Consider the following 19,831-nt stretch of genomic DNA (forward strand, 5'->3'; position numbering starts at 1 on the left):
CCACAGTAACCCCATAACCAGCCCGCGGCCAAACAACGCGAGATCTCCCGGCCGCTCGGCGCTATGACAACGCCCCTGTCTAGGAGAACAGCGCGAATCCGCCACAGTAACGTCCGGTTGCGCTATGTGAGCCCCGGTATTTGCGGCCTGTACGGTCCCGTCACTGTGTGAAGTCCCAGAAGGGACTTAGTGGTCGCAATTCTCCCACAACCGCCTCGTAACCCTTGACCCCTCCCACACACTGCAGCATCTCCCATCGTGCCTTGCGCACGCTGGACTACACTTCCCAGGGAGCCTCGGGCCGTGACGTGACGTCACAATGCCTATAAGTGGACGCATTGTAACGTTCTCTGCCCATTGTTACCGATGTACGGAGCCGGGGCGGACAGGGCAGAACGTGGCTGCTTTCCCCGGATACTTTTTTATTGAGGTGAAGCTGGGACGTGGAAATACAAACCCGTCATCTCCCATCATCTCCTGTGCACCAGCAGAAATAAACCAATAAACGCCATTTGCTTTGTGACTGATCTGCTCAGCAGGACTGTCCCCATCCTCAGTATACAGGAGACCGACGAGGAGATGACATTCCAGCGATCTGCAGCAGCTCCGGCCCCCACAGCTTACGCGTTTCTCGTCCTTAGGATTTAATACACCGACCCCTTCCGCCCCGGCTTCGATTAAACTCACTAATAACCAATGCTCGTGTCATCCAGACACTGTCACCCTCGATCTGCCCACACACCCTCCTATCAGACCGGGTCGTGATTCGTGTGCTGCATAGACCCCCTAAACTGACACATCCCCCCCCCCATCAACAATCACCAGGACTTGCCCTTTAAAAAAAAAAGAAGAAAATAATCAGATCACCAAGGATCGGGCGATCACCAGACTAGAAGGAAGCTCGCCTTACACAGTAGGTAATGTCCATGTGTTGTGTGTGATCTGCTGCTCTCAGGAAGGACTGGGCTTTAAATCCCAGTGTGGAATGCGGGCTGCTCCCCAGCTTGTGTATGGTGTGATGGTTGTGTGCTGTGATTGTTGTGTGTGGTGCTATGATGGTGGTATGGTGTGATGATTGTGTGATGTCATGGTTGTGTTGTGGTGCTATGATGGTTGTGTTGTGATGTGCTGTGATGGTGGTATGGTGTGATGATTGTGTGATGTCATGGTTGCGTGTGGTGCTATGATGGTTGTGTTATGATGTGCTGTGATGGTGTGATGATGTTGTGATGTGATGATTGTGTGTGTTGCTAAGATGGTGGTATGGTGTGATGTGATGATTGTGTGTGGTGCTATGATGGTGGTATGGTGTGATGGTTGTGTGTTGCTGTGATGGTGGTGTGATGTGATTGTGTGTGTTGCTGTGATGGTGGTATGGTGTGATGTGATGATTGTGTGTGGTGCTGTGATGGTGGTATGGTGTGATGTGATGATTGTGTGTGGTGCTATGATGGTGGTATGGTGTGATGTGATGATGGTGGTGTGATGTGATGATTGTGTGTGTTGCTGTGATGGTGGTGTGATGTGATGATTGTGTGTGTTGCTGTGATGGTGGTGTGATGTGATGATTGTGTGTGTTGCTGTGATGGTGGTATGGTGTGATGTGATGATTGTGTGTGGTGCTATGATGGTGGTATGGTGTGATGTGATGATTGTGTGTGGTGCTATGATGGTGGTATGGTGTGATGGTTGTGTGTTGCTGTGATGGTGGTATGGTGTGATGTGATTGTGTGTGTTGCTGTGATGGTGGTGTGATGTGATGATTGTGTGTGGTGCTATGATGATGGTGGTATGGTGTGATGTGATGATTGTGTGTGGTGCTATGATGGTGGTATGGTGTGATGGTTGTGTTGTGATGTGTTGGTTGTGTGTTGCTGTGATGGTGGTATGGTGTGATGTGATGATTGTGTGAGGTGCTATGATGGTGGTATGGTGTGATGGTTGTGTGGTGCTGTGATGGTGGTATGGTGTGATGGTTGTGTGCAGCTTCTCCGGATGACATGTCAGGATTGTAGTTCTGCTGCCACAACCTCACATCTAGTGAGAATACTATGCTGTCTGCTCGGTCAGATCTTATGCATTTCTCATCTATGACATTTCATATTGTGATTTTGTAAGATCTTATTGGTGTCCTGATTATATATCAGCTGCTGCAGAACTTCATGAGCCATGGCCTCCTCTTGTAAATGAAGTCGTTGCTGATTGATTATTTTACAAAGACTTCCACGTTGATGAAATCCTGTAATGTTGACCAGGCCTATTCTGGGGGATGAGGCCCTCCTGGTTATATGACCGATTTCTGACCTCCCTGGTTGGATGTCGTCCCCCCCACACACACACCAGGATGTGGTGGGGGCTTACTCAGGAGCTTCCTAGAAATGTCTTTATTGTCGGGAGCACTCAGTGTTTTAACTTCAGTTTGTCCTTTGAGATGTGGGGGTCCGACACATCTCTTTATGAATCTACAAGGTGGCATTAATACTTATAAATGTGGCAAATATTTTCTCCTGACGGAATAATCCAGAGCGAGAAATCGTCTCTTAGGCCACGGCCCCACTATCAGTATTCGGTCAGTATTTTTTCTCAGGAGTGGGTGATAAATGCAGAATTGGTGACTTGTTCCTATTATTATACCTTTTCTCTGATTGTTCCTCTCCTGGTTTTGGCTCCCACTCCTGAGAAAAAATACTGACCGAATACGGATTAAATACTGATAGTGGGGCCCTGGCCTTACAGAATATATCTACTCTTCACCAATACATCTGAGATGTTTTGTTCTGTAAGGGCCACCAAGGCCGAGCATCTTCACAGCACAAATCCTCCCTTTTTTTTTTTATTAGCCGGCGCAATGCAAATTCAGGTATAAAACTTGTCATTTTCATATTTATTTTTACTAATGAAATAGACTTCTTGGAAATCCCACATCAGCGTTGCCATATTTGTAGGGTTTTGGGTCTATTTTAAGCCACAGTTCCTCTCTCCTTCTGGTATTGGGAGCAGCAGTTGTTACGGGTTTCTGCTTGACCAGTGGTCCTTGTCAGATGTGGCCTCAAATCCTATTCTTCTGGAATGTGAGATATGTCTGGGAAGCCTGCCAGGGCTTAAATGTATAGGATGTGAGAGGACATTTTCACTACCACCATGTGATGTGCGTCTCTCCTCCCAGAATATATGGATTGTGCTGATTCCTATTCTGTGACCACTTCTAGGTATGGCACATCCCAGTAAGTGATAACTTCTACCCACACATAGTCATTTACTACGTCCCCTCTCTGTGGGGATAATAAATCCTCATTACAGAAGCCTCAGCGCCTGCTGACTGCTTGATATGACGCCATGTGCGCCACTTCATAGCATCTGATTCATTGCCTATGCTGAGGCCTTCTCATAAGTCCGCTCGTTATTGGTTTCGGATAGATAATTCGGCATTGCAGACTGATTACTGCTGAACCTGCCAGTGTCATGGGGAACAATGAGGTCGCTACATGTCTGGTGCCAGTCCAACGCTGGTAATAGTAGGCGAAGAACATGGCGTACAATGCCATAGTGCAGATTTTTAATGTACAGAATATTTAAGCCGAGTATTTGTAAAAAATATAAAAAAAAAAAAAAAAAAATGTATCTATTAGCAAAGACCAGGGACAAGACAAGTGTACGGTTGCCAATAACAACCAATCCAGTCATTCTCCACAAAGACGTCTTGGCTTTGTAAGGGCTTCCAAGGCCGAGTGTCTTCACAGCACAGTTCTTTTGTAGCCAGTGTAATGGAAATTGAGGTGTAAAACTTGTCATACTCATAATTAATTTTACCAAGAAAAGAGATTTCTTGGAATGCCACATCAGCTTTACCATCTCTGTAGTATTTTGGGTTTATTTTAGCCCGCAGTTCCCCTCCCCCTCCTGCATTGGGAGCAGCAAATATTACCTGTTTTTGCTTGACCGGTGGTCCGTGTAAGATGTGGCCTCAAATTATATTCTTCTGGAATTGAAGTTTTTACAGCGGCTGAGAGCAATGGGAGCTGCTCCAGTGTTGTCTGCTGGCATTGTGCGTACCAGGCCTAAGGCCACATGTTGGGACTCCTTCAGCGTTTCGTGCTTTGCACAGATGCAGCACATACCTGTTATAGGGCATGTTCACATGTCCGTTTTATTTTTTTTGTGGAGCAATTGAGTGCAAATATTTGATGTACGTTGATACAACGCGACAGTTGAAGTGAAAACTGACGGTAGTCGGATTCCATCCGTGCGGCTTTCGAGCGCTGTATTATTTTTCCTCGTGTAATGACTTGGATTTTTTTTTTTTTTTGCAAATGGGAATAACAGATTCCAGACTTGTAATAAAACCAGACATAGACTAAAAATGAATGCAAATTTAGATCCAGCACACAATAAGACATTACTGTGAATTGAATGTTAATTTGGTGTCAGTTTGAAAAGTTGGAATTATTTTTTTATGTGCATACAAGACTTTATCGAAACAGAGTCAAAATTAATGTTTTCTTTCCAAGGACCGTGCTCCATAGCAAATGTTCAGCTCTTAATAACTGCGTTTTGCAGTTATAGATCACACATCATAAAATTGGGGTCATGGGTAGCACGATGGCTCAGTGGTTAGCACTGCAGTCTTGCAGCGCTGGGGTCCTGGGTTCATATCCCACCAAGGAGAACATCTGCAAGGAGTTTGTATGTTCTCCCCATCTTTGTGTGGGTTTCCTCCGGGGTCTCCGGTTTTCCCCCACCCTCGAAAGACATACAGGTAGGAAGTTTCGATTTTTGAGTCCCGATGGGGACAGTGATGATGATGTCTGTAAAACGCTGTGTAATATGATGGCGCTATATAAGCAAGTAATATAAATGTTCAGCAGTATGTACACCTGCTTTTTCATGCCACCTGACAGGCTAATATTAGTGATCATACAGTGATATATGTATTATCCCAAAGGAACTCAATCCTAAAGCCATTGATCTTTTTCTATGAGAAGCCACACATTATTAGCTATATATTAAAAGTACTAAAAACAATTGTAGACAGGATATTAGAGTGTGAATTTGAACAAGCAAATGCACCACAAGAAAAATATGTAATAGAGGCCACTGTCCCAGGTAACCCTAGACGTTCCGTCCTAGCCACGGAGGATGGCACCCTACAATAAAACGATAGGGCGCACCCGCTCAATGTGGACTGGCCCTAAGGAGGCCCTATTATATGGACTACTTAGTCATACAAAACCCAGAAGGAAAAGATAATTATATGAGGATATAGAATTGTAATATAAATCTAATTCCAAATGAAAAATGCTAGACTAGTATCCATTATCCCAATAGACAATGGGCATTATGTCTCAAAAAACACCTGGCTATGGTTCAATGTCCCTTATACTGCACAAAAAGTACTTGGCTGTAATCCATTGCTTGACGCCTTCTCCCCCACCCCCACCTAGTGATTTTTGGGGTTCATCAGGGGACTTGTTTGTAGAAATACAGAGGGAACTGCGCTGGCAATGAGCGCTAGGAAAAACCCTTGGCCGGGTGGTCTAGTGGTGGAGCGCAGTCTAGTATTTTTCATTTGGTATTCGCTATTTATTGGGCACTGGTTTACTTTTAGACAGTGATCCAATTGACGGTCGATGTATTCATGGTATTTCAGATTATTGCTATATATTCCCTACGTGGCTATTTTTGCAGGCATATTATTCATTTGAGAGCATTGTCCTATGGTGATGATGGATCCTGTGCTCAATATTGGGGTCCTCTATATCTGTATATGAGACAGTGATTAATTATCACTATACTCCTGGTCTGTTTGTTTCTGCTTTCATTCCTTCATGGTTACATTTATTCTCTAAATATCAGCAGTTAATTGACACATGTGTGTCCTATATAGTTTGGAAATATTTAAAAATATTGATGCTATGTCCTCATATAATCTTTTTCTTATGGGTTTTTGTATGACTAGGTAGTACATATAATTGGGCTTCCTTAGGGCCAGACCACGTTGAGGGGCGAGTGCCATATCGTTTAGATTTCGGGTGCCAACCTCCATGACTAGGAAGGGACAGTGTCCTCTATTCCGTATTTTCTACAACGCTGGTTCAGAGCAGATTCTGGAAAATCCGCTGCACATCTGAGCAGTGTGAGCAGGTCCTAAGCTGTCCCTGACAGTTTTGTAGCATGTTAGGATCAAGTGGGTTGAAATGTGGCAGAGGAAGAATTAACACAATTGATGGTTTCCCATAGAAACAGAGAAAACAAAGGCACCATTGTATTCCCATGCCATTTTTGCTACTTTTTATTCATATTGCTACTAGTCTGCACCACTGTCTGTATTCAACTTATTTGTGCGTTTGCAGAATTAATTTTATTTATATAGTGACAATATATTCCGCAGCTCTTTACTGGTCATAAGCCAGTATCTTAGTATAGTTGCCAAGTGCTAATGGGTGCATGGAGGACGTGGAGATAGATGAATAGGAGGGACCGGATTCTGGGGAAAAGTTAGAACTGGGAATAGGGACGAGTTAGTTAAGTGAGGTGATAGGCCTGTCTAAAGTGATGTATTTTTTAAGCATTCTTAAAAATGTTGGGGATATGTATTAATAGGATTGTCCGGGGTAATGCATTCCCAAAAACTGTCGCAGCACTAGAGAAGTCTTGGAACACGCAAGTGGGAGGTTCGGATTATGAAATATGTTCGTCTTAGATCAGTTGCAGAATGATAAGGTAGGATGATAGATGAGGGAGGAGATTTAGGGTGGTGCAGCTCTGTAGAGAGCTTTGTAGGTGAGAGTGATAAGTCTATATTGTACTTTGTAGCGGATTTGATAACAAGTGTAATGACTGGCACAGGGTGGAGGCATCGGTGTAGCGGCTGGACAGAAATACTGTTCTGCTTGGCACATTCAGGACTGATTGGTCTCCCTCTAACCAAACTTTCTCCTCTCCAATCAGAGAGTTGCAGTAGTCCAGACAAGAATGAAAAAGAGTGACAGTAAGAGTTTTTGCAGTTTCAAAGGTAAACAAAAGAAAAGGTCGAATTCTGGAGATTTTTAAAAAAATGTTTAATTGGGGATAACACAATTTATAGAGAAGATCGGTTCTTTTTTTTTCTTTGTGTATCCAGCTTTTCTGTGGCGTAGATATATCCTGACTTCCATAGAGACTATCATTTCTGAATATGTAGTCTGCATTTCATCACCTATGGGACGTGCTTTCAACCTCTGTTCCTAGCCCTTCAAGGCTATGAGGTTAGCTGTAGTTGTAATTTAGGCAGTTTTACTCTATGGGGCTGTTATAAGTTCACTTTCAACATCCATAAGCATAGATTACTTATATTGTTTTATTAATTTCATTTGCCGCATCACATTTGAACATGCTGTGAAAGGAGACTTTCCGCAGCCTTGATGGCCCAGCACATAACTCTTTTTAGAAGTTCAACAAAGTGCCATGTGGTCATGTCACCTCTAAGATTTCTAATACCTCTTCCTTGATTTTTTCATGTAAACTGAGTACTTACACCAATTTCTGCTGCCCCACTCTAATAATTCCGGAACAGTGTTTCTTTCTTTTTTTCTTCTGTGTTCCTCAGTAATAATTTGCCTATTGGGCACTTTTTTTTTCCTTCCAACCAACTGGGCATATAACGCAGAAATTCTCTACGAGTGTTTGCTTTTTCTCCTGTAATGACGCTGGCCAATCAAATCATGGCTGCATCATCTAGAGGGGAAAAAGCAAACGCCCATTGAGGTCACAGCTGCAGCCTGATTCAGCATCTTTTCCTGAGATGAGTTTTTGTTGTTGCGTGAAGATGCTGAGAACTACACATTATCCATGTCCTTTCCTGCTATTGGAGCACAGGAGAGCAACCACCCTGTATAGCCGTGGCGCTGTACCAAACTGTGTTACAGGTGCTGCACTGCTGCTCTCCTGTGCTACAATAGCAAGAAGGGATGTGGCGACTTTGGAGTGCTCAATGTGATCACATGATACAACTCTCATCAGGAGAGTCACTGAGCCAGGCTGCAGCTGTGACTTCTGTGGGTGTTTGCTTTTTCCCCTCTATGATGTTTTGATTGGCCTGTGTCATAAGGGAGAAAAAGCTAACATCCACAGTGAAGTTCTTTGATATACGCCCAGTTGGTTAAAGTGAAAATTTGCATATTGGGCACTCTTTATTACGGCATAACGTTGGGATGGAGGGGCATAGGTAATCTGTTCCCAAATCAGTGGAATAGCAGCAATTGAAGGAGGTACTCAGCTTAAAGTGAAAGATCTTCTCTGATTGATTCCTGGATGTAATAGAATCTAATATAAATTACTCTCCATTTCTCCACAGACTTTTTAGTGATCGTCTCATCCATAGGGATTAAGAAATGCTAACCGTGTCATCATGTGGGCAGAACAGGGCAGAGGAGTCACCACAGTTTCTACTGAGCCGCCTCCTAGGCAGTGACACATTTACCTTTCAGCGTGGTTGTTGTTAGTAAGTGGATGTGTATGTCTTGTAGTGCAGTGTCTTTGGGAGTATCAGGGTTGTGGCTCTGCTCTGTCCAAGACACCCATTATAAGTGATAAATCCTTTATATATCCATTATTAAATGTGCATAAAAGGTGTTTCTTTTTGCGGTATTTTACAGATGCAGCAGAGCAGAGTTTATTTTGCACACCTTGTGATGCTTTCTGCATCTCTGGTTTTATTCAGAGAGTTTATTAGCAAAGAAGTGAGTATAACAGGTAAAGACGAGGTAATAAAAAAGCAGCTGACATAATATCCTGCGGAAGATAGAAACTAGTCCATATAGTGCAAGTTTTTTTCTTTGACTTCACACTAATACAGAAGATGAGATAAAGATATATACATGGACTGCACGGCCATAACAGCACGTCACACCCCGGACCCTGATATAATTTTGCCCCACTATTTATACAAGTGGTGGTATTCTGTAATTGAGTACTAGGCCTTGTTCACATATTACAGATTTGCTGTGGATTTTCTATCCACAACAAAAAGTTGTAATCCTAGGGCATGATAGACGATAAGGTCCCCACAAGACACCGAAATAACAAATCAACCAAGACAAAAAAAAGTGCCAGTACAAAATGTAATAATGCAAATTACCATAAAATATATACTTTATTAAATACAAACACATGAAACAAGGAAATGCAAAAAATTCCAGCAATGCAGACACAAGCTGAGATTAGTGGGTGAGCAGCAATGGGGGAACCCCAATAATAAAGTATACATTTTATGGTAATTTGCATTATTACGTTTTGTCCTGATTGTGTTTGCATTTTTTATCAGGATTACAATACCAGCAAAGTAAATGAGATTTCTGAAGTCCCGTCCCCTCGCTGTGATCATTTTTGTGCGGCAATTCACATGTGCAAAGGATATCAAATCGGCAGCAAGACAATTCTGTCTCCAAATTTAGTAATTTAAAATCTGCAACAGAATTTGCAACTGTTTTTATTTTTTTCTCCTCTCTTGTGGAGATACCCATAATTAATCCCCCGGGAGCAGGATTGCAGTAGTTTGAGTTGCAGTTTTACCATTTTTAAAGTAAAAATCAATTAGTTATTTGCCGGTTATTAATCCATAATAAAGTGGCTATATCGTTGTCGGCTAATTGTGTACTTTCATTTGCGTTGAACCTGATGTGTGGTAATGACATCTGCTGCTTGTATTAGAACAGTGTTTCCCAAACCCCATCCTCACAGCCCCCCACAAGTCATGTTTTCAGGATCTCCTTAGTATTACACAGGTGATTGAAGTATCACCAAGGCATCAGGAATTCTCTCACCTGTGCAATATTAAGGAGATCCTGAAAACATGACCTGTGGGGTCCGTGAGGATGGGGTTTGGGAAACACTGTATTAGAATAATGGTGGTCAACATGGTGCTTTAAGAGGTTGTCCACTACTTTTCATTGATGACCTATGATAGGTCATCAATGTCTGATTGGTCGTGGTCCGACACCCTGCACCCCCACCCATCAGCTGTTATGTTATCGGTGTCGGCGCAGGGTACTATTGATTTAAATAGGAGGCAGATGTGTAGTACCAAGCCTCGACCACTATCAGAAGACGGTCTGCTCCACAAGTGACTACTTCCTGCAGCCGCTGACGCCGATAACAGCTGATCAGTGGGGGTGCCAGGTGTGGGACCCCGACCGATCAGACATTGATGACCTATCCTAAGGAAAGGTCATCAATGAAAAAGTAGTGGACAACCTTTTTAATAAAGGGCTCCAATGCAGCCCTTGACCCTGTCGAAGAGATGATCATCACATTTAAAGCAATGGTGCGCATCTTAAAGGGATTGTCCAGGCATACTGTCCTGCTCATTCTGGCATCTGTTGTAAGGTGTAATAGGATTCCCATGTAATATCTGGACATACGTGGCACTAACCTGAAATGGCAATTTGGCTTTCTCAGGGTGGTCAGAATCTGCATGACATCTTTGTGTTAAAATTAGATTTGAAGAGTATTTTCCTGAAGTACAGTAAAAGTTTGCTATAATTGGTGCAGCTAAAAAGAAAAAGGGGGCACAAGTTGTAATAGTGCATCATAAGGACAAGGATAACTTTTTTTTTTTTTTTTTAGAAAAGCAGCATTTTATACTTAGATTTAAGAATGAATTCTGTTCATAATGTCGTTACCTTAAAACTGTAGGGAAAAAAACTTGTTAAACTGCAGAAGTTGCAATATTAAAGCTCCCCCATTTGTTCCAATGGCTGTGTGTTTTTTCCTTTGTGGCTTCTCTTTTTCTAAGGCCGATCATTGAGGCCATGTTTCTGCTTCTGACCTACAAGCAGTTGTCAACATCACAGGCAAGGATCTTGCAAAGCTGGAGAAAAAGAGAAGTTATGTGTCATGGAGGCCATGAAAGGGATAAAAAGACAGGATGTTATTGAGTCAGGAGTGAAACTGGATCCTTGGCTGTGGGATACTGGAGCGTATTTCTACAGCAGGTTATTGCGCACATGTCCTTGATTAACCCTTACACAAAAACGTTCCCTGCGTTCTTTTCATAAAATGCATGAACTGTGTTGTAATACAAGCCCCAGTTGAAAATGTTGCACAACTAGATTGCTCAAATCTAACATTTTTTATAGTGGAGCTTAATACATTTCATCCAGCTGAACCCCCGAGAAATCAGACGGTGAAACGGTAAAATGCGCACCAGGATCTGTGCTGGTTACATTTTTTGGGTCTGAGCATCGGGTTTGTATACAGTTTGCTGTGAAGATATATACACATACTCTACTTCTATAGTTGACTACTTAGTCACCTCTTCCTTGGATTATAATGCCTTCTATATTCACGGTTTGGATTTTAAATACACTGCTCAAAAAATAAAGGGAACACCTAAACAACAGAATATAACTCCAAGTAAATCAAACTTCTGTGAAATCAAACTGTCCACTTAGGAAGCAACACTGATTGACAATCAATTTCACATGCTGTTGTGCAAATGGAATAGACAATAGATGGAAATTATTGGCAATTATCAAGACAACCTCAATAAAGGAGTGGTTCTGCAGTTGGGGACCACAGGCCACATCTCAGTACCAATGCTTTCTGGCTGATGTTTTGGTCACTTTTGAATGTTGGTTGTGCTTTCACACTCGTGGTAGCATGAGAAGGACTCTGCAACCCACAGAAGTTGCTCAGGTAGTGCAGCTCATCCAGGATGGCACATCAATGCGAGCTGTGGCAAGAAGGTTTGCTGTGTCTGTCAGCGTAGTGTCCAGAGGCTGGAGGCGCTACCAGGAGTCAGCCCAGTACACCAGGAGACGTGGAGGGGGCCGTAGAAGGGCAACAACCCAGCAGCAAGACTGCTACCTCCGCCTTTGTGCAAGGAGGAACAGGAGGAGCACTGCTAGAGCCCTGCAAAATGACCTCCAGCGGGCCACAAATGTGCATGTGTCTGCACAAACGGTTAGAAACCGACTCCATGAGGGTGGTATGAGGGCCCGACGTCCACAGATGGGAGTTGTGCTCACAGCCTAACACTGTACACCCTGTGCGCTTCACAGGTGAAAGCAGGTTCACACTGAGCACTTGTGACAGACGTGACAGAGTCTGGAGACGCCGTGGAGAGTGATCTGCTGCCTGCAACATCCTTCGGCATGACCGGTTTGGCAGTGGTTCGGTGATGGTGTGGGGTGGCATTTCTTTGGAGGGCCGCACAGCCCTCCATGTGCTCGCCAGGGGTAGCCTGACTGCCATTAGGTACCGAGATGAGATCCTCAGACCCCTTGTGAGACCATATGCTGGTGCGGTTGGCCCTGGGTTCCTCCTAATGCAGGACAATGGTAGACCTCATGTGGCGGGAGTGTGTCAGCAGTTCCTGCAAGATGAAGGCATTGAAGCTATGGACTGGCCCGCCCGTTCCCCAGACCTGAATCCGATTGAGCACATCTAGGACATCATGTCTCGCTCCATCCACCAACGTCACTTTGCACCACAGACTGTCCAGGAGTTGGCGGATGCTTTAGTCCAGGTCTGGGAGGAGATCCCACAGGAGACCATCCGCAACCTCATCAGGAGCATGCCCATGCGTTGTAGGGAGGTCATACAGTCACGTGGAGGCCACACACAATACTGAGCCTCATTTTGACTTGTTTTAAGGACATTACATCAAAGTTGGATCAGCCTGTAGTGTGTTTTTCCATTTTAATTTTGGGGGTGACTCCAAATCCAGGCCTCCATTGGTTAATAAATTTGATTTCCATTGATGATGTTTGTGTGATTTTGTTGTCAGCACATTCAACTTTGTACAGAACAAAGTATTCAATGAGAATATTTCATTCATTCAGGTCTAGGATGTGTTATTTGAGTGTTCCCTTTATTTTTTGAGCAGTGTACATAGATTTTATTTACTTGTATTGAACCCTGACCCCCACCTAATAGGTCTGGATTGTTTGTTTGTGATTTATCAATAAAGCTATTGATTTGCATTTGTCTGTATACTTTTTATTTGTTGTGTTTTGGTTAGTGTGCAGCTGTATACTATTGTATTGTGCTGTCAGACATTAGATATTACATGGTTAGGCTAGATTCACACACATAAGTGCTCTCTTCTGAGCACTTAATCTAGTTTTTCCATCAGAATCCCCCAAAAACAGGATTGTGATGGAGCCTTTCACTTGTGAGGCCGACAAAGTTACTTTGAACACTGTGCAGCAACAGTCCTGGCAGTGTTAGTCTTTTTCAGACCTTCACAAAATCGTGGTAGACCATCGTTTTGTGCATGTTGCCTACACTGCCAGACGGCATCCAAACTGACTCAATCGGCTTTATAACAGGGAATCTTGTTTTTTGGGGGATTCAGATGGAAACCCAGAAAGTCGCAGTGTAGAGCACTCTGTGTGAGCCTAGCCTTAATTGTCTCATAGGTCTTGAGGTTTTAGTTTGGAGATCAGTAGCACTCCGTGGGTTGCCTGATACTAGAGTCAGGTCCTAAACCCAATATCCAATGAAATAAAGGACTTTGAAATTGACTCTCAGACCTTCATTGATTCATTTTATTAGATAGTTTTGAACTGGATAATGTTGGGCTCACCTTCTATCCTTAGAAGGCAAGTGTATGTAAGCTCTGCAGGTATCACTGCATACACAGGGCCGTATGTCAGTAATTAGTATAGGGGAAAAAATAACCCCATCAGAAAGTGGGATTGTCCACTATCAAACCTAATGGGTTCCATTGACATATCCAAACCTTGCCCTACTGGAGGCCAGCCCAACCATGGGTGATCCAAGTGCTGCTGCTCAGCTAAAACCGTATGGATGTTTTATGTAGCGGCATTAATCTTTTACAGTTTGGACTCTTATCATTTGAAATCAGATTTTACCAACTCTTGCCCCACTTACCATTGGTTGATGGTTACTTCTATCTGTCTACCATATTCTAGCTCATCAATCTGTGCTGCTCTTTAGGAGGATCTGGCATCACTAATGGCATGTCAATGTTTAGTAAAAAGAAAAAAAAAATGATTTTGGTACTGTGTTAGTTGAAAAAAGATTGACTGCTTTCAGTAAGGGATCGTTCATACAGCCATATTTTCGGTCCAATTGACATCCGTGGAAAAATCGGACAGCACTCGGACCAATGTTAATCAGTGGGGCAGAATGCATTAGCTGCTTTTGTGTGTCATATGAGTCTTGCCCATTCAAGTCTATGGGTGCACAAAATAAATCTGATTCCTTACAGAGCATCAGTATGGCATCCGATTTTTATGGATACATTGCTATTCTTTAACATGGGAAATTGTATTTGGGCTTGTATGTTGTTAATTGTTGCTGTATAAAATCGGATGCCATACGGATGACAAATGAGTTTTCTGGATGAAACTGACGATTTTTCTTTTGCGCTAGTGTGAACCTAACCACAAAGATAACAAAATAATACTTTTGTACATATACCTTTTAATGGCTAACAAAAATAAAATAAATTGTTACCAAGCAAGCTTTGAAGACTAGTTACACATTTGACAGTCTTATACACTCCACATAGGACTACATCTGTCGCAAGGATTTATGTCTTACTACAACATCTGAGGAATCTGCTCCAGTGATAGTGGAGGGCATCATGTCTCTAATCTTGTATCAATTCTGGAACAATAAAACTTTCATACCACTTATCTAAACTAATTAAAGATATTCATCAAAGCTTTATACCAGTATAAAAAGCTTTGAAAGTCACATTTTAGCTCAATTTATGTCTGTGCTAAAGCCCGGAGTGATGAATCGGGTCTTGTTCTCCAAGCTCATTTTTGTTTTTTTTAAATGCCCATTTATTAGCCAGTATCTATGCTCTTTGTTATATCAGGCCTGATGAAGAGACCTAAGCTGTCTGGAAAGCTTGCTTTGTAATATCATTTATCATTTTATTATTGTTAGCCTTTAAAAAGGTATATCTACAAGATTATTTTGTTTCTCTTACTGGGAGCAATTAATTATGTTTAGTAAATACTTATATTTCCCTTTTAAGTAAAAAAAATTGTATAGATTTTCATAAGGTTTTCCTAATCTGCTATTATTTCTCCTGAAAGTGTTTGAATAAATTGAAAACTTAGTATTGCCATTACTCATTCAGTGGGATGCATCTCTATACATTCGACCAATCTACAATGGGAATGAATGGTGATGGTCAGCTGTGGATTTTAAACACCTATTTTCATGGAGGAATGGCTGAAGGAAGTTTCTTTTAATGTATTCCAGGATTGATAATGTTTAAAAAAACAAAACACCTACAAAATAAATCACTGAATTTCTACTCGTGATTTTGTATTGAGTGAAAATGTAAAAAAAAAAATAGCAAAATATTTTTCCTTGACATTAAGAGACCGTAGAGAGACAATGATTTCTCCTCCTTGGTCACTGGCTGCTGATGTCATACTTGGCACCGCCACCGATGAGCAGCCCTGCAGAGTCATCCCCTTGGCAGATAATTTCCTGGTCACAATGAGTATCCGGATCAAAGAGTTGGATGCGCTTGCTTAGAATAAATGAGGAGATGGGTAATTAAATGGGATTTGGCTCAGAGGAAGCTGTTGATGCGTTTACAAGCCAACACTATGCAAATTAGTTATGAACGGATGTTCTGGAATGTTCCTACAAGTAATAAATCAGAGCTGTATGAAATAAAACTTGTGAAAAGTGATGACTATTTCTGACGAGTGTTTAATACATCTGGAGATGATACAGTTTGTCAACAGTGGGTTAATGACATTTAGGCCCAACACTCTTCAGCTGATTGTATACATATCGTTCTTGCCTTTAAAGGAAATCTGTCAATATGAGCAACCCTCCTAACCCATCTATCTGGGCATGTAGGTCATAGGAAGCTGAATAAACTGATACTTTGATATCTGCGATCCAATGTCTTATTCCAGGGAAATCCATGTTTTTCTTGTATGTAAATGACCTGTTCAGGACTATGGGCCGGACATGGATCTCCCCGAGAATCTGCCTCCAGAGATTATGTTAGATAATAAGGAGAGGTCCAGTGTGAGACATGTAACTAGTACTGATCTTTTGTCTCCTTACAAACATTTGCTGCAGCTCTCACAGCTCTGCTGTATTCTAGCCCTGACTGCCTGTGAGCTGGAAGCTGAGAGGAACCTGCAGATGTCAGTTAGTTGGAATGTCCCAAATTATGGCCTCATAGCTCTGTGACCTCAATCATTATGCCCTTTGTCCTTTTGGCTTCTATTAAGCTGGGATATTTGGTGTATCTTAAAAGAGGGTTTGTGATGACATAGTAGAGTACGCCATTTATATGATGGTACAAGTTAAAGAAAAAGTATACTACATGATATAATATTTTATACAACAGAGCCCAAGGAGGCAACACATCCAATTGTCTGCCTATATAATGGATAAGTTGCAGCCTTACATCAGAGGTAACTGTGAAGCTTTTCTAGATGTGTGTTAAGCAGGTCTATTAGTGTAATGAGTACATACTCCTACCTCTTTCAACTCATTGGGTGCATTCAGACATCTGTATAAAACTGGTCGAGATCGAACCCCATTGCATAAACCAGCCGCGGGTCTCCTGACCTGAGCGTGACCTCTTTCTATGGAGCGGATACTTTCGGGTCAAGAGACCCGCGGCCAGTCGTTCCGTTGCAGTCCGATCTCGGACTGATTTATACGGATGCCTGAATGCGCCCTTCTTTTGAGTAGTCATTGTTTCAGAAAAGTTCTCCAGTACCCCGCTTTGCTCTACTCAGCGGACGCACAAGTAAAGGACACATATTATAAGCCGTTTTGCTGTTGGCTAATTTACATTTTAGGAGGTTAATCAGTGTAGACAATTAGACTCACAATTTTTGTGATTTTGGAGTGCATTTTATTTCAAGTAAAGAGGCTCACTGATGACAGGGTTGTTGTTTTTTTTTAAACATCTAATCAAATTGCAGTAAATTGATGACTGTGATGTCCTATTGCTTTTCTTACTGAACAATACATCATCTTATGCACTAATAATTGCTGTGGTACTATACAATAAAACTGGATACATTTTTGGGTGCAGCCTAAATGTTTGTGTTAATAGTCGCTCAGTGTTTTTTTTCTGGGGAAAAAACATTTCTACAGAAGATCAGAACAACATTACTTATCTTGTGAGATGATACACAGCCCTGCTCTCAGCCCTGATCTGTACATCTACTATGTAAAAGCTGAGAGTAATTACAAACACCTCTATTAGCTCACAGCAGTCAGTGTGTGTGGGGGTGGGTGACAGTAGAGCAGAGCTGAGTGTAATCACAAACACTACCATCTCAATGCAGTCAATACTTCCCCCTTCTCCACACTGCAAATAGATATGGATGTGTTTGTAATCACACTCAGCACTGCTATATTATACACAGGAGCTGTATAAATCACATAGGAGAAAAGGGCTATATTATCATTCCATGTCTCACACAGGAGAAAGCCTGCTCTAAGCTTACCTAGGGATTTGTTGTTTTTTTCTCCTGCATGACGCCACCTGCTTATGATTGGTCAGCATCAGCAGGGGGAAAAATACATGTTCCCAGAGAAGAATCTCTGGTATTGCCTACTTGAATTTATATTATTACAATCTAGGCTTTACAAGCCAATCTCTCCAGAGTGGAGATGAGAAATTAAAAAATATACTTTTCAAGCAACTCTGCAGACACTATTTCTGTTGTGGCCAGTTTAATATACTCAAACTGGTGAAAGGTCCTCTTTAAGACGTGACAAAGACTTTCTTAGAAATACAACAACTACTAGAACATGCTTCTTGGTGTTGCATTTTTGCAGTAACTGATCCTGATCCTCACATGACCATGACTGAACACACGTCAAAGCTTCCCTGTCCTAGACAGAAGCTTTTTCCTGAGAACTCTTTTGCTGACATAAGTAGCATTTCATGATATGTTTATTACACACTGTTTTTCATACTTCTCTCCTGCCTTGTGAAGTCATTGAACTGTTAATCTTCCATGTTAACCCGTTCCCGCAAACGACATTGTATTCACATCTTGGGAAGGTGTCCTCAGGTGTAGAGAGGGATCAGGAGCAGAGCTTATTGCATACGAGGCAGATATCGGCTATATTATATAGTTGGCATGTTTGTCGAACAGTCACTGATAAGTGATTAAACTATCACAGTCTCAAGTCCCCTAAGGGGACTAAAAGATAATGTAAACAAAGAAAACACAGTTTTCAAATTCTAAAAATAATGTTAAAAATTATAAAATTTCAAATCACCCTTGTTTTCCCCCTTAATTTTTTTCCTTTTTATTTAAAAAAAAAAACAAACATATTTATATATCACCGCATTTGTAAAAGTACCATCAATTAAAATTTAGCATGAATTAACCTGGTAAAAATAACATTAATTAACCCGGTAAATGTCATAAAAAAGTAAAAATGGCAGAATTAAACTATTTTTACCATCTCACTTCCCTAAAAAATGTAATAAGCAATAAAATCATCGTATGTGCGTGAAACTGGTATCAGTGAAAACATCAGCTCACTGTGCAAAAACAAGCCCTCACTCAGCCTCATAAAAATAAAAAATAGTTCTTACAGGTCTTGGAAAATGGCAATGCAAAGCAAAACATTTTTTTGGGCAAAATTCAGAATTTTTTTACATCACTTAAATAGAAAATCTATGCATGTTTGGAATCGCCGTAGTTGGACTGGCATGGACAATTGTACTTCTAGGTAATTTTTACCGCACAATGAATGCTGTAAAAAAAAAAATGATGGCAGAATAGTCTTTTATTTCTATACCATTTCATCTAATTTTGGATTATTTTTCCCGTGTTTTAGTACATTATTATATGGTAAAATGAATGCTGCCATTCAAAATTACAACTTGTCCTGCAGAAACATGCCCTGACACATCTGTGTCGACGGAAAAATAAAATAAATGATGGCTCTTGCAAAAAAGGCAAAGAAAAAAACAAAAGCATAAAAATTATTGGTCTTTAAGAGGTTATCAGCTCATTTTTGGAGGTTTCATAAAGGAACTTTTTTTGGTCTGAGTTTTTCTTGTCACTGGTGGCCCATTTATGTTGACATGGTTATGGTGTATGGCCTACAAGATATTCTTCTAACCAAGGGGAGCCACTATGGTAGGGGGAGAACATAAGACATTGGTGAAATCCGCTTGGGAATATTAGGTGGCGGCATTGTTATCAAAGAACGTCGTCAGGTATTGCTGCGCTGTTCGTGATCATGTATATTCAAGGGTTTTCAAGAGGGAAAGGGAGCACAAGTGCAGAGCTCAGAAAAAATCCCTTCTTCAGCACCTGTTTGTTGGGCTGCGGTTGGCTTGGACCTCACTTCCAGGCGTCAGCTGATGACTGTAGAGCTGTGATTCCTGTGTGATCTCTCCAGAGATGTGATCTGAGTTCATGATGGCTCCTCACAGTCATCCTGCAGATTGCCAGCAGAACGAGGGTTCTGCATTGTGCCTTTCTGCCAGACTCTTCCTCTGCTTGTTCAGTTCCTGAGAAACCAGCAGGCAAGTCTGGCTTAATAGATCAAGGCTTTGTCATTTGTTTCCATGCCTTTCTTATGTTTTATTTTAGAAACGATCATAAATTTTTCTATTCCAAGAACGTTTGTTTTCTAGTACTCTGCAGAAAAAGCTCCATACACATTTTAGATTAATTACCATTTTTCATTGTTGCTTTAAATGTAGAAATTAATCACAGGAGGAAGATGAAACAAGTCAATAGATCCATTCATGACCAACAAAAGTCAACTAGGGCATTGGGAGTGCCTGCTGCAGCTGTCACTATTGTCATTCTGTCACAGTAGTAGTTTGGTGAGATCAATACAAGCG

General features: G+C 41.7%; 1 protein-coding gene across 6 annotated transcripts in view; it reads left to right on the forward strand.

Annotated features, from left to right (window-relative positions):
* Nucleotides 1-286: 286 nt before the first annotated feature.
* Nucleotides 287-19,831, forward strand: part of CSRNP2 (cysteine and serine rich nuclear protein 2) — a 67,793-nt gene continuing 48,248 nt past the window's right edge. The window contains exons 1-3 of one of the 6 annotated variants that reach the window (XM_073663243.1): nucleotides 287-917; nucleotides 6,949-7,012; nucleotides 8,333-8,479. The gene's annotated coding sequence lies outside the window, so the exon portion shown is untranslated. The remainder of the gene's footprint in view (nucleotides 918-6,948; nucleotides 7,013-8,332; nucleotides 8,480-19,831) is intronic. The other 5 variants (XM_073663242.1, XM_073663244.1, XM_073663245.1 and 2 more) reach the window with 5 other exon arrangements.

Source organism: Phyllobates terribilis, unplaced genomic scaffold (assembly GCF_046119375.1).
Source record: "Phyllobates terribilis strain yellow unplaced genomic scaffold, ASM4611937v1 Scaffold_2__4_contigs__length_985480577, whole genome shotgun sequence".
NCBI lineage: Eukaryota > Metazoa > Chordata > Amphibia > Anura > Dendrobatidae > Phyllobates > Phyllobates terribilis.